Consider the following 16,130-nt stretch of genomic DNA (forward strand, 5'->3'; position numbering starts at 1 on the left):
TACTTAATGTATTGAAATGTTATGCAACATGCTTAATAGATGAGTGCAGTCATGGGTGAGGTACAGGATTGATTATTCGATGACACTATCCTGTAGTTTTTAACTCATCCCTTTAAAGCAGTGCTATCTGCCCTCTGGGGTATAGAGCCTTGCAATGGTAATGGGTCTTTAGGGCCTGCTGTAATGAATATTTAAAATGTATCTTACATGCGACTGTGTCAAGGGCACTTTGTTAAATGTTATATTAGCATCACTCATACAGACTTAGTTGCATTTGGACATGATACACATCTACATCATTGGTGAATTTTTAGAAAGAAAAAAAAAAGGCATTTTGGTTAAAGTCTAGATTTTAGTAATCAGTTCCTAAGGGTGAGATTCAGATCCTAAAGATGAATATTTGCACAGTTGCACTTTGCATTCACAGACTGTATCACCTGTGTTGTACATGCTTTGTCATGAAGATATTTCAAACGGCAATAAATTCACAATCAGATACCTCGTGGGCAGATAATGCCTACAGTAACTTCATGTTTACCGTGATGAATTCCAAACGGCCTGGGAGAGGCATCCATCTTTCTCTGATAGCTGCGTGGCAATGCTGCTCTTGCCGAGGGCAGGGCTCTGCGTGTGGGCCAATAAAGGGGTCACGGTAGTGTATTCCTGAGTCCGTGGGGAATGAGCCTGTACCCAGAGTCTGCAGGCCTTGACCTACAACATTCCCAGAAAGAGGTCCAGTGTGCAGTCACTATTATTAGACCAGCACCCCTATCTCTCTCCCCTTGGAGGTTAGCCTTAAAATGACCATTAAGCAAATAGCTAATGGAATTTGGGGGGTATAATAATATAGGGATATAGTGAGACAATTCTATTAACAAGATATAAATCATGTTGAGTGTGAGGTAAGTGTTTTTTAATTGATTGATGGAAAAGACGATCCATAGGTTTTCTGAAGACTAACAGCCATTTACCGTCTCCTCTGCAGTAAGAGAGACAAAAAAGAGGAAAGATAAGAAAATTACAGTGTGCAGGGGATAAATTATTCTGAGAAGGGAATCATTTTGTGCTGACATTACTAATGTGAAGAAGCATTTAATCTCCCCTTGCAAGACCCACTCCTTTGGGACAGAGGACTTGGGTGAAGGTTTTTATAAAGATTAAAGCTAGGTCCTCCTGGCTGTGCTGACGTTACTTTGAGCCTTCTGTGTTCTAATCACTGCAGGAGGTGGAGAGAGTTCAGGGAAAGTGGGGATCACTCCTTTACTCATGAACTCTTACACCACTAAACTTCTGAATGCAAATCCTTCAAGTGGCAAAGTCAGAGCAACTCAGTTTGAAAGAGTGGGACACCGGGTTTACATTTTGTCAGTTACTTGTAGTATTGAATTTCCCCAGGATCTTGGGTATTCATTTTTTAAAATCCCGTCTTGCAGTTCAAACACACTCAGCTATGGTACATTGCTTTTATTGAATGGTCCAAGCTGTTCTTGTTATTCACAAAACACTGCTATGGCGAATTGTGCATTTGAAGTGGATGTTTCAGTCTGGGATTTGGTCGTCCAAGGGACATAGAGATCTTTTCACATGCAGTTTCTCTACTTCTGCGTTGACACTACATGGGAAAACAAATTGGTGTAAATACCGATTTATCTGTGCAAACAAACATTACTACATCTAAACCACAGAGTCTAGGTTTGAACAATAGTATCTTCCTAATATTAACTGATGATGGCAGACATGTTCGGGCCTTAGATGTAAACATCCTGTTCCTCGTGAATCAACAGATGTCTCCATCTGCCCTCTGATCCCTCACACATGAACACATCTCAATGTATACCCACATTGATCTCGGCACAGATCCATTGTGTCAGGATGATACGCATTATTTACAAGTGTCTGCTCTCCCCATCTTGCTATTTTTCACCTCACCTCTCTTCAAAAGGGTGAATTAGAGGAGGATGAAAAGAGAAAGGGAGGGAGAGAGAGAGAGACAGAAGAGCAGCCCTCTGATAACCATCCACCATGACAAATTATGAGTGCTACGAAATCAAATGACAAACGGCGTTGCTGGGCTAGAAGTTAACAAGGTGCTGATCAGACAGGGTTTGCCGTTATCTTCTCTTCATGTTTATTGCAGGCAGGCTTCTTATTACCCCCAAACTCTGACATTGATCGACAGCTTCTATTAAAGCCCCTTCCCTGCAGGGAGCAGATACATTAAATAAAACAGTTATTGCTTTTCATTGGCTGCCCCATAAAATATTGCCACTAAATAGCTGCTGCCATCAAATGCAGTTTTGCTACAAGGTTTTAATTTGAGAGACTGCTTTCTAACGGCGGCGCGACTGACACCGGCCTTTGTCCGACCGCCGTAATGATTGTGTACATATCGCTGAATTGATGGGCCGCTGCTTTGTTCGCCTTTAATGTGTGGCGCTGTTTGCCAGGCAGGGGAGCAATGCCTGAACACGGATTTTATCTCTCCATTTTCTGTCTGCTCCTCCCCTCTTAATCCCTGCTCCTCTCTCTTTCTCTCTCTGTCTCTCTCTCTCTCTCCTTGTCTTGTGCTACATGTAGGCCTTATCAGCCACTGGGGCTCTGGAGTGGCCCTAAGCTCTCATCTGGCTGTGAGATAAGACATTCCTGTCCAGCAGTGTGCATGGAGACACAACAAAGGTCTATGTTGTCAGGCCCTAATTAGGGCTCTTTTTGTGCCTGAATGAGACTCTTGCACACACACACACACACACACACACACACACACACACACACACACACACACACACACACACACTGCAATCGGAATTACAAGCGTGAGATGGGTCCCTAATGCCAGAGCAATAATGATGTATTTGGTAGAGGACTGTGCTGTCCAGCGCCGTCCCCCTCCCCATGTCCACGCCGTTATCTCCGCGGCCACGGCGCGGTGTTGGTGTCATGTCCCTGCTTTGTGTGCTGCATATTAAAAGCTTTATGGGAGCAATTAAATGTGTGCTTAATGGCAAGGAGCTGGCAGAATGAATGTACAATTGAATTAGCAGTTATGATGGGGCACATTACAAGATGAAGTAAATGCAATTACCGCAAGGCGTTTTCTCTCTCTCTCCTGCCTGTCAGGTTTAGCAGCCTGACACGACTTCATTACCCCCTTTGTCACATACACTTTCCCACTGATCTAATTTTCGCACAGCTGGAAGCATCGGCTCAAAGTGAGCATTCGTGCTCCTCTCTGCACAGCCATTGATATTTCTAATACCTTTTCGGGAGCGTGTTGTTCTGGTGCTGACTCATCCCAGTAGTAATTACCTTGCAAAGTGGCATGGGCGGCAGGAAGCTGTCGCCCGGGCTAAACTCAATTACGGCCACACTCTCCTGGCTCTGTCGGCCGCGTGTAAGACAGCACGTCTCAGACCACCGAGGATCTTAAGACTTTTGTCACGGGTTAAACCGAGAACTGGAGCCATTATGTTGCAGGTAAAGTGAATGTTTTCAGTCTGCACTGCCCGGTGAGAGAGAGCACTGATTGATAAATGTGTGGTTTCTTTTTTGATAAGGATATGAAATGTCACAAAGTATAAGAATAAAATATATAGTGTAAAACAGTTGTCGGGATTGATGTTATCATAAGAAAGAGATATTTGTGTCACAGAGGTCAGCGCAAGATCGGAAAAAGTATTGAAATAATGTATCATAGCAGCTCACCTCTGTCAAGCCAAGCACTGTGCAAAGAGTCCTTTGTCTTACGTCATTTACAGAGGAGAAAATATCTGTTCATCTCTGGAATATATTAGAATATTGTGCATTTGCATTGGAGAGAAACGTACACCTTATCAATCAAAAGAAAGTGTGGTTCAAGAAAAAAAAAAGATGTGAAGAAAAAATAAGTTTTCTCTTGCCATGAGGTGGGAACAGAGAGATGGGAGCTATAGGAGCATAAAATATCACCACCATCCCCCCCCCCCCCCCCCCCGGCTGCCCCATGAGACACAGGGACCCCGGCCGAGGTGTCAGCCCACATCACCCTGTGGTGAGCACTCTCCTGCTGAATACGGTGTCCTTGCAGATCGAGTGGTCACTTGTTCAACTTTGGCCATTAACCTGAGTGCAGCAGTCAGTCTACACTCCCCCTGGACTCCACGGGCTCATTTATAGTACTGGGACAGACTAATGGAAGCCCCGCTAAGGTGTGTTAACAATTTTTCTAGCGATTAATGAAGGGGAATCGTGGCCAGACTAGACTTAGCCAACATGATTTAGTAGCTTTTAAGGTAGTAGCAATGAATATAATGCTTTAGAAAGAGCTTCTGTACATTAGATATATGACACCTGCTACATTAAGCTACATTAAGGTTTAATATGTCTTCATTACTGGCAGGCTGCCGAACCCCTTCAAGGTTGAAATAGAGATCCACCTTTCATTATGCCACCCATCATTGCTCTGTGGAGAGATATCAAATAATAATGGAATTGTTGAAACAGTTCTGCCCGAGTTGTTAATGTTAATCGATGTATTAAATATTAAGGGTTTTCATAACAGGACTTTGAACAGCTGCCACAGAGCTGGGTGAGAGTGGCTCGGAATTTCTCCCGAGGTCCAGCTTTTCTCTCATGCTTAATTAAACAAAGTAGAGCATCACAAAAGTCCTTTGACCTCTCACCTCTGACCTGCAGTAAAAAAGTCATCAAGGTCATTGTAGTTCTCGGTGATTCATGTTCACCTGAATATACACAGGCCACAGCCCCTTTTGACATGCTGCTTCAAAATATACATTTGTTAATATTTTTATTATTATTATTACAAAATATTTATGTAGACATTTTCGGTCTGTACTAAATATACACTATGTAAATGTGCCATATTTTGTCAATTGTGATTTTTACACCGCAATCGAAATTTGTCCTCCGCTTTTAACCCATCTGTGCAGTTAGAGTTAAAGTTAAAGCTTTTGCAATTCAACATAATATTGATTATTTTGTCACAATACTCTATAATGCCTTATCATTAAAAAACACCTTTCTGTGCTGTGCTGTGTGTTCACACACATTATTATCTTTATTAGTACCCCAGTAATTTCAGTAAATAGTGAATGGTGTACCCAGCATAATGGACCACACTGTAGATCATAAACATCAGGTTCCACAGCTGTAGTTCACTGTAGATGTTAAACAGCAGGTCCCACAGCTGTAGATCACTGTAGATGTTAAACAGCAGGTCCCAGAACTGTAGTCCACTGTAGATGTTAAACAGCAGGTCCCAGAACTGTAGTTCACTGTAGATGTTAAACAGCAGGTCCCAGAACTGTAGTTCACTGTAGATGTTAAACAGCCACCCCCAGAGCTGTAGTCAACTGTAGATCTTAAACAGTCTTCCCTGGAGCTGTGGTCCACTGTGGATCTTAAACAGTCGTCCCTGGAGCTGTGGTCCACTGTGGATCTTAAACAGTCTTCCCTGGAGCTGTAGTCCACTGTGGATCTTAAACAGTCTTCCCTGGAGCTGTAGTCCACTGTGGATCTTAAACAGTCTTCCTTGGAGCTGTGTTCCACTGTGGATCTTAAACAGTCTTCCCTGAAGCTGTGGTCCACTGTGGATCTTAAACAGTCTTCCCTGGAGCTGTAGTCCACTGTGGATCTTAAACAGTCTTCCCTGGAGCTGTAGTCCACTGTGGATCTTAAACAGTCTTCCCTGGAGCTGTGGTCCACTGTGGATCTTAAACAGTCTTCCCTGGAGCTGTGGTCCACTGTGGATCTTAAACAGTCTTCCCTGGAGCTGTGGTCCACTTTGGATCTTAAACAGTCTTCCCTGAAGCTGTGGTCCACTGTGGATCTTAAACAGTCTTCCCTGGAGCTGTGGTCCACTTTGGATCTTAAACAGTCTTCCCTGGAGCTGTGGTCCACTGTGGATCTTAAACAGCCTTCCCTGGAGCTGTGGTTCACTGTGGATCTTAAACAGTCTTCCCTGGAGCTTGGCGACAGCAGCTAGGCTGGATTCCTCCATGCCGCACACGATGCTTCACAAATAAACGCAGCGCAGCAAGGCAGGCCGAGGCCCCGCCCTGGCTCGGGCGCCCGCTGCCATGCCCGTTGTATAGAAAGAAAACAGGCTGCCCCGCAGGACGCCTGAGGCCAGACCCAACCAGCCAGATATTCCCGTCTGCTCTATGTTTCTCTTTCCCTCAGAGTGTCCAAAGACTTTGTTGTGTTTACCTTGCAGCCCTTTGATGAGAGTAAATGTCTTTTTGTCTCTGGACACTTTCATTCTGTCCAAATAGTGACAAATCAATTATGGGTTTTCAACACTGTGGAATGCCAAACTACATTTCATTCCATGGTGCTTACTAAGTTAACCAACTGTCACTGTACAGGGTTAAGGTCTCAGAGTAACTTTTACGATGCAGGAGAAGAATCAGTGTTAGCTGTTTATCTTATTTCATAGTGGCCTTTCATTACATTAATAGTATTAGTTCATGTGTCAGCAAATTTTCTCAATTAGCTATAAAAATTTTGGCAAGGACAGAAACTCCGAACCTGATGACAGAACATGCAAACCTAGATGGAGCTACGCTGCAACAATTACCAATGGCAAAAAATTCTCCATTTGTCCTTCCGTGGCACTTTTACGGGCTGTAATGTGGAATTGTTGCCAATATCCTGCACGGGGCAGATGGGCAAGTCAGCAAGATGGATCAGATGCCACATAAATTGGCGGGTGCCATTGAAAGTGAGGACCGATACAGCTCTGTGTGCTTTATAGGCCCGAACAGAGAGGCTGCTTGCCAAAGGCAACAGCTCAAACTATCTTTTCAGATTATTCCCTATTCAGCACAGTGAGGAACACATTCTAAATGATATTTGCCCTGCTGGTTCCGCTGCTGTAATATAAAAGAGAACTGTTCACTATGGAATTTCGGACGGCCATAAGTAACAATACAGTTTGCCGTGCTTAAAATAGCTGCAGTTCAAGGTGAAAATTATAACGTTTGCATTTCCATGTCATTTATGTATGTGATTCAAAGAGGGTTCAAAGTGTCCTGGAGGTTTATTTATCGAGCGCGTGTGGAGGTGAGAACAGCATGCCAGGACACACCTGACCGAGGAGGCCCGCTTGAAGCCTGGGGCCTCGATGGGTTTCCACAGGCTCCTTGGTGCATGTCTGCAGGGGCACAGGCTCATGTCTCCCTCCCCGCCACAAGGAACTCCCGAGATCACCGTCATCTGCAGGAGCCTATAAAGGTCTTTGGGGCGGCGCTGTTCAGACATGTGCAGAACAGATATATAGACGCAATTTTATTTTCACATTGCATGGAATTTTTGCAGCATATTATGTACAGTATACAATTGACTATTTTGTTCCCTACTGAATGCACCCCCCCTTCTAAAAGAACTGCCATATTTCACAGTTGGAAGTAACATAGCTAATATGACTCACTTTATTAGCTCTATTGGGTGAGGGCGAGGACACCTGACAGTGTGCAAAAGCACCACGGGACGTCCTACGGAGACACTATTACAACTGTATCTGCTGCAGGCAGACGTGGACCCTGATCACAGCTTCATTCTGTGTGCCCCCTTTACCACAATTGACTTGTCATGTATTTCACAGCTAATTAGGCCTTTACAAATGAGGCCTATGTCCACTGATAAGAACGCAGCTAAATTGACCGTAAATGCTACCATTCAATCAGGCACAATGACCAGCCCTGCAGCAGTAATCAGGATTAATTAATACCGCTTTACGTGGAGCGGGAGAGACACAAGGGCTTTGGAAGTGGGAACACCCCATTATGTTGTGCTAGCACTGTGCTTTGTTGGAGCCGAGCTGGGTTCAACGGAGGAGCGAAAGGTGGGAGCGTGACCTAAAACGAAACGTGATAGTGGTGCCTTGTTTACGTGAGGATTCTTTTCAATACATTATCGAGCTTGTCACCCTCACGGCCAAACCATTTAGGTGCCAAAGGACACAGGTCTATATTTATTCTGTTCCTAAGCTCTAAGTTCGCTGCTTTAAGCTCGTGTCTTCACTCCCAAACGCTGCTTGCTGCTGTTTGCAGGGGCCTCTGGGTGCACACACTCTCTTCTCCTATTAGCCCTGCCAGCGCAATCAGCCGCGAGTCCATAGGCTGTGTGATCACTTGTGGCTTCACTAGTTTTTTGGGGATTAAGATTCACTCTCCCTAATCGAGTCAAGCTCACATGCACCATGCGATGACAATCAGGCAGGCTGGCATGAGATATCTCCCCCGGGGAAGGGGCATCAGACTGCTTCGCCCTCCCTATCATGGCCATCACACTGGGTGTCTCCAGCAATCACTGGGACATGGCATCACCTGGCAGCAGTGGTCAGCTCTACTTTGATCTTTGCCGGGCTGAGACAGCCATTTTAGTGCTAGATCATCAATAGAGCCCCGTGGCTTTAATTCGGCCTCTGTCAGCATAGCGAGGGGCGTTGTGTTATTGCAGCAATATGCTATTGCAAACCATGAAAACGGCTGCAGCAGGTCTGGAAATGTAATTGTTAGAGGCAGCTAGGTATTAAAACAGTTTTGTCAGGCGTCTTGGTAATAGATATGTTCTGGAGTGGTGGGAGGTGTTGGCATGCCTCCCCCGACAAGCCTAACATCTCCACATCTTCTCAAATATAGATGTGGCGGTGTAGAGGTGAATGCTAAACGTACATCCGTGTACTGCCAAGTGCATTTTCTATGATTCCCAGGTGCAGACAAATAGGGGAATTAGGATTCAAAATTGAACTCCAGCAGTACTGCTGATGACATTTATGTTTTAGCTGCCAAGAGTCACCGCACCTTCTTTGGCCCTTAAACATGTGTGTCAACATTTTGCCCCCTTTTTTGTAGTTTGATGATGGTGCAAATTAAAATGTTTTGAATGCCTGTGCTGACAGCTAGATTCCAATTACACAACTAAAAGTAAATTAGTAAAGTTACCTTTGCTCAGCATTGCCACACAACTACACACAAACACACAACCCACACAAACACGATTTGCTTGGGTGTCAAACCCTCCACATCCTACAGAAATTTTACCACTGATGATATAAACGTAAGAACGTTTTTACTCCAATGCTAATCTCATCTAAGTTGTTAATCTCATTCCCTGCCTGAAGAGGATTACTCACTGTTTCAGCTCTGTCAGGTGTGGACGGCAGACTGAGAGACCTGCCACCTTCTGCGTTCTGGACCTCTCCGCGGATCCGACCTTCATTCCCACTGAGCGCTGAAGGACGCGCCAAAGGGCTGACGCTGCACTTCCTGCGTGACGCCGAGCAGAGCCACCGCTGCCACCCGCCAACGCCCCCCCTACGCCCCTCGACACCCCCCCCCCCCCCGCCAACGCCCCCCCTACGCCCCTCGACACCCCCCCCCCCCCCAACACCCCCCACCCGGGCTTGTGAAGAAAAGGGATCAATGGAGTGAAGAATGATGAGGAAATAAAAGTGGGAGACAGACACGCCGCAGAAATGAGTGCAGCGGTTTTACAATGACTAACCAAACACTCATTTAGACTGTAAAGAGGAAATGTATATATGCTTAATCGTTTTCACCAAATCAGTAATATTAAGAACAATTTCTGCCTAATAATAACAAGGGAGTAAAACACCATGTGTGTATAACATTATATAAATGAAAGTATGTACAGTATAAGCCCAGAAGGAGAACACTGTAGCATGATGCTTATACCCAGACAGCCATACAAACAGTGAACATCCTGAGGTTATTAGATTAACAAAAGGTAAAAACTAGGCCCGTCTCTATAATAAAGGGGAACATGTCACTTTCGTGTTTACTGCCAAGTTACTGTCATGTTTGGGTATTGTAATGAATGCTCTCGATTCTTATAAAAACAGTATTCATTCTTAAAGTGTAGTTCAGAAGTAATTCAAACTATTATATTTCTACCACATGCAACAGAAAACTGATTGATGAACACAGAAAAGTTTGAATGGCTTCTTGAAATGTTCGTACAGCCAGACAATCTGAGTATTCATCTTCATTTTGTGAGCACCTTTGTTCATATTTGGTGTGTGAGAAAACCATTTATTATAATAAATGTCAATAAGTCTTTGAGCAATCACAAAATGTTAGATTGTTTTTAACCATTCCCACATGATGTCATGTACGTTACCCTATCTTAGGACACTTCAGCTCTTTTCTAAAAGAAATTAATCATCCTCAAGAAGACGAGTTACTGCTCTGTTGTCATCCAATGTCTTACACTGTTTTTGAGTTAATCAATACAGCTCATTTTATTCATCTCTCGCTTTGTCTCTCTCCTTCCCTCCCTCCAGAATTATCCTTGATAAAGATGAGTACAAATGGTTATGAAAAATACCATTGATATTTATCATTTTGATCATACATAAAATCTAACCTTTCAGTTAAAAAAAGATAAACGCATATCATCAAAACAAAAATCATAAAAAAAATTCTTATAAATGAATAAGTACTTATTCAAATATTTTATAAAAAGGCATGCAAGCCATGCATGAATCAAGTATATATTCTGTGTGGAGCTTCATTAGAAGACGCCTGTGACCCCTCAGGTAGTACAACAGATTACTACCTACAGACTTATGGCAATATTCATACTCCCGCTGCATGTGATGCTCTCAGTGAACACCTGACAAATGTATAGACACGTGAGTGTAACGTGAGTGGGAACACGTTGCACTGATATACATCATTAAAAGATGTAGCTAAATGACCCCTCTGCAGCGATTCTTCCATTTCCTCCACAATTGATTTATTTCACATTATTAATGAACTTTGGTGCAGCTCGACTTGTCAGGCCTGCTCTGCGGGGGTCAATAACGAGAGGAAACTTGATGTTAGTGGATCCTGCTTAAGTGATTCTGTCGTGCTAACGATTCAATATATCAGGACGACTGTCAGCCGCTTATAATATGTTGATTCACCTCCCCTAATCTGCATAGGCGCTGGGCCGGCGGGGATCTGAGCGCCTGCTGAACTGAGAGATTTATAATCGCTTGCTGAAATGTTCCAGCACTTTTGGTAAATATTTGATGTAACAGGTAGAGGCATCTGAATTGGATTGCCCAAAGCACGATAAATAATCCACTTCCTGTTTTTGCGAATCCAGCTGCATCAGGTCTGGGTTGCTGCTACTACAGGACAGATGAGCGGCTGGTCAGTCCTGCATGGCTGGTGTCCTGCGAGGCCCAAGACAGGTCGCAGGACATTCTGTTTACTCTTTTGAGACAAGCGGCTTCAAGCTTCATCATGTAGCATGTGGTGTATTTAATTCAAACTTCTTTTTCTTTAATCAAATTTAAATGAGAGGTTGTGTGTTTGCATGTTTTAAAACCGGTGACCAAAAGCTCTTGTCTCTTGTCTAAAAGCTCTTTTTTAAAACCAGGCCTTAGATATTATTTTTGATGTCTTTTATATGTACTGTAACTTTCCTTCTGAAATTTATTAACTGAAGTGATTTTGGTTTGTGCATAGTAATTCTCTACATTTAAGGTAATTCAAAGTTGCACGTAAAAAGATATTAGTGCTGACGTGAGTGGGTTATTTCCTTTAGAAGACTGTATAGGACTTTGGTGGGAAGAGCGGGGACACCACTATGTTAACACTAAAGGTGACTAAATTGCTGGCTGCAGTTTTCTGGTTGGGTGCAAAAAATCGGTGAGATGGATTGGCAGAGAGAGATTTAGTTGCGCATGGCAGAGGTCAGTGTATTGTGTATTCTGTGCAGTCAATAATAAAGTTAGAACTTGTGCCTGCTGAAAGTTAATGAGCAATCACAAGGACCTTGAAAAGTCATTTGCATCCCAGCATTGGCGGCTGTGTCTGGCTCTGAAAGGACCCAGGGGATCCGGAGTCATCGAAATGCCACCACAGACCCGACAGAGAGCAGATAGACCTGCTGCAGCCGTTCAATTCCACAAAGCCTCGGAAAGTTCAGGGCCCGAAATCAATCTGAGAAGCAGGTGATATTGTGGTCCTGTCACAGTCATAATGCATTAAAATCTGCATCTGCGTCAGATGATTTTACAGATAGAACACATTAAATTCAGAAGGTTTTTAGGTGTTCACTAGTTTACGCTGCTTCCATTTCCAGCAAAGTAGGCCAGACTGTTTTATGGCATATCTTCAAACTGAAACAGGCAATCTACGAGATCACAGCTGTTGACTGTCTTTAAATCCCCGTGTCAGTTTCACAAACAACCACCCCCCTCACAACCACACACACACACACACACAATCTATCTCTCTCTCTCTCTCTTTGGTATCAGCAAGTATTGAACAAATAAACACACACACACACACACACACACACACACACACACAGAACCTTTAACTTAATACAAAAGCTTTAACAGATACATCTGCCTTCGTTTATGAGTGTAATAATAGAGCAGAAGACAACTTAAGCCAGACATTACCACACTCTCCTTTGGCAGTAATCCCTCATCTACTGGTGCATGCACACTAAATCCATACTACCCAGAGTTCCAAGCTTTGGATGCATGTGCCTTAATAAGCACTGCTGAGGCAGAACAATCACAGGAAGGTGCAAAGGGTGAACAGTCAATCAGAATATTCAGCATGCCCTTGAAGTCAGCAGCCATCTCCACGGGTGCCGGAAGAATCCACTTTATCAAAAGGTTGCACGCTGCCACAGCTCGGTCATGTAATCAGGATTGCTCCTTTCAAATACACAGCAATGTGGCTGTAATCTGGGGCTCCTCTGACATATCAAGACGGCGCGGTGCGTCTGCAGCATTCTGCTTGCCGCTGCCGTTGTGGTCGCAGCCGTGCTATGATAAAGGCCAGTTCCAGAGTAATTAGTTACACGTGTATCTTTTGTGCAGCGCTCTTCGCGTGCAGGAATGGAGAGTAAATGTCGGGCTGCTGCTTGGTTGGACTGGCTGGAGATTTCAACATTCCCAATAAGTCTATATCATTACAAAAATGCATGAATTAAATTATCTTGTGCATTATCCTGTGTGGTCCTTTTTAGTTATTTGAAAGCTTAAAAGCTAATGAAAAATGAAGCAATTTACAGAAATAGCTCAGCAGACATCTAAGTTAAGCAAAGAGAAACATGCAGATTAAAATTTTGTCTTCAAATAAATTTGAATTTCAAGGTCTTTCTACATCCTTATCATGTAAAAAAATAGGCAAGAGCAGACTCACATTGTGACAAGAGACAAATGTTTCATTCAAATGTTGCTTTCACATATTGTGGGAGAGGTAATGAATTCTGGTGCACTGGCAGGCCCAGTTCACCATGTCAGGCCTGCACAAGGTGGGACCAGGTTGCAGCAGCAAAATTAAATTTAATGTTCCGGCCGCCACTAGAAAGGTGCATAAATCAAGGCCGTTGATTTGCATGGACTGTGGCGAACCACCCCATGCAAAATAAACCAAGCCTCAAAAATGATGTCAGGTTGAGAACAAAGTAATCTCAGGATTCCCAATAAAAGTGAATCAAAGATGGGAGGAGTTTCATTTCCACCGGTATTAAGTTGCTCTGATGTCAAGTATGTTATTAAAAATCTAGCTTACACCACCTCTTTTCAATTGAAAACAGAACCTGTTTGAAACAGAAACAGGAATAATGAAAAGTTTCCAGCAGAAACAGGAGTTTTGTTTCAGCTGTTGGTTGGTTGGTTGTGTAGTATAATATATATAATATTTGCATTTTTCAAAAGTATGCACACATGCACACCAGAATAGATGATGTCAAGCACCCTGTGATGCAGCATCAATGCAGAGTTGTGTAACAATATTATCAAGCTTATTAACAGCAACAGCAAGATTATGTGTTCTGATATAAAAGCAGTTTGATGCTTTACCATTTTAAATGCCTATGTACACACACACACACACACACACACACACACACAATTTAACACTACAGTATATAGTGAAACCTGGAAGCTCTATTCTTTTTAGAAAAGCCACCATTGGCAACGTGGCACTAGTGAGCCTACTGTAATGTGAAACTGGTCAGCAGTCCCATTAAAACCTGTCCTGATCAATACCTAGTAAATTACAGTCCTACTGACCCCATCTACTTACCATTAACTCCTTTTGGCTCTAATGATGCACAGTGAGAAAATATCCTGATGTATTTGTTTTGTATTACACTCTTCTATAAATGTACATGATGTCTAAGGAAACTCCCCCAACCAATGATGTAGTCGTTTGTGATTAGGGCAGTTATATAATAGTGACGTCCATTTTTAAGCTTTCTGGAAAGAGATTTGTGTCTAGAATGTAATTTTCCTTTATGCTGCTAATGTAATTTTTAAAATATGGCTTCCAACTAGCCATATAACTAGGCTAATATGAAGTCTACAGTCCCTAGCTCCTGCTGCTGAAGAGAGAAAGCGAATGATGCAGAGATCACGGCGTCACCCTAAACCTTCTTCTTTTGTGCTGTCTCTTTAAAGACGGTGTGGAGGCATCTGGACAGAGAAGAATGGCAATGTCCTCCCACGGAATTATGGGATTAGTGTTGACGCTATAGAACAAGTGCAGCAGCCCCGGATGAAGAGGTTCAGGTGTAGGACTCACCCTTGTAGTTAAAGAGATTATCAGTACGGATAATCTACAGGGACGTTACTCCTTTCAATGGCCACGATGAAAAGTCTGGCTGTTTTTTGAACAAATTCCCAGAAAAGGCTTTTTATTGTATAAGCAGCCAGGAGGCAAGCGTCTGTCGCAGGTGGCCATGTGAGCACCTTCTGATCTCCGATGGCATCACTCCAGCCCACAAACTCAATAAAACAGAGAAAGCCTGATAGGCTTTTACATTAAAAGCCATATATTCTGATGAATTTTTCTTTTTCTTACATCTGACATTCTCGTTTCCGTGATGGAACGAGAGTACCGGACACATCGAGACGTTTAAGATCGAAAAGAGGCCCGCTGCGTGAGCTCTACCGTGTCCTGGTGCCTGTAGTGCGCATGCGTCCCGTGTTGATTTAAAATCGTGGTATAAACGCCCATCAAATCTGTGATCAGACTTTCATCACGTTATGTAGGTTACAACGGGGTAATGTTAGTACTTCATGAGATTAAAGACGATGTCAAATATGAGTAGCAGCATGAGAACTCGCAGTGCAAGAGAGCTTTGTCGGTCCAAAGCTAACAGATGCCTCTTTGACGCTGCGTTCTCAATTAATGGCAAGCCTTCATTTGAAATGTGCACCTATAAACGGTAATTTATGCCATTGTCTTTATTGTTTAGCAGAGCACCGGAGCTTCGGAGTGATTTTATGAAGACTGCTGCATGTCCTGAGTATCACGAAACAGAAAGCCCATCTGTGTGCGAGGTTGCAATGCAAATCTGAAACTATTAATGGCCATATGGCTAAACAGAGGCTATCTCCAAGTGACAGAGCTGTATAATGCTGATGGCAAATGGCTTGCTGAAGTGAATGCACTAAATGCTTTACTGTTGTTGCATCCAATGTACGTTTCATAATTATTTAAGGCCTCTTGAGTCCAATTAAATATGCCGTGGGACACAAATTCAGATATCTTCTGTTCGCCCACTGCATGCGATGTGATATGTCTATATGTCTTACAGAGCCAGTCAAATCAAAGCATTAAAAACCTCGGGTCTAGTGTCAACCACTTCAAAAACATGTTTGTTCATAATTCTAGTTTTAATTCTACCCCCCCCGACCCCCAGTGTAATGCATATTAGCAGATCAATTATATTTTTGCATCACATTGTTCTTTCTTTTCAGAAGATGCCCCGGTGTCAGCAGTGTCAGGACAGGACGTAGCTACAGCAGTGTCAGGACAGGACATGGCTACAGCAGTGTCAGGAAAGGACGTGGATACAGGAGTGTCAGGACAGGACGTAGCTACAGCAGTGTCAGGACAGGACATGGCTACAGCAGTGTCAGGAAAGGACGTGGATACAGGAGTGTCAGGACAGGACGTAGCTACAGCAGTGTCAGGACAGGACGTGGATACAGGAGTGTCAGGACAGGACGTGGATACAGGAGTGTCAGGAAAGGACGTAGATACAGGAGTGTCAGGACAGGACGTAGCTACAGGAGTGTCAGGACAGGACGTGGATACAGGAGTGTCAGGACAGGACGTGGATACAGGAGTGTCAGGACAGGA

The sequence above is a fragment of the Brachyhypopomus gauderio genome, chromosome 18 (genome assembly GCF_052324685.1).
Source record: "Brachyhypopomus gauderio isolate BG-103 chromosome 18, BGAUD_0.2, whole genome shotgun sequence".
NCBI classification, from domain to species: Eukaryota; Metazoa; Chordata; class Actinopteri; order Gymnotiformes; family Hypopomidae; genus Brachyhypopomus; species Brachyhypopomus gauderio.